This window comes from Centruroides vittatus, unplaced genomic scaffold, assembly GCF_030686945.1.
Source record: "Centruroides vittatus isolate TY-2023 unplaced genomic scaffold, ASM3068694v2 contig_863, whole genome shotgun sequence".
Classification (NCBI taxonomy): Eukaryota; Metazoa; Arthropoda; class Arachnida; order Scorpiones; family Buthidae; genus Centruroides; species Centruroides vittatus.
The window spans coordinates 1,130,329-1,130,755 of NW_027122563.1; positions in this window are offsets into that span (position 1 = coordinate 1,130,329).

The window sequence follows — 427 nt, forward strand, 5'->3', positions numbered from 1 at the left end:
CACGTGGAGTTTTTCGGGTCTTTTTCACGTGTGTAATATCTAAGTAGGGGCAAATTTTCCAGTGTGTGTCCTCACGAGAAGCATTCCCGTTGAGTCCCTGACAAGATCGTTCATGTGTTGTATTGACTTCTTTCAATCCAATCTAATTTTTTTATGTTCGAAATCGTTGTTTTGTAATTGTTGTGTGAACTCCGCAAAATGAATCGAGTATTGTACTACAAATCTATGTATAGGTTTAGAATAACAAAATAAAACAGAGCGAGAACGAGAATACATTAAACCATGACTAATGACTTAAACTTTTTATATGTATGTGAGTAATACAGCTTACAATTTAGTATTTGTTTATCTACGGAGAAATATTCAACATTTTACATGTTTTGTTTTTTTATTTTTTCAATTGTATGAATCAATAACAAATGTCGAT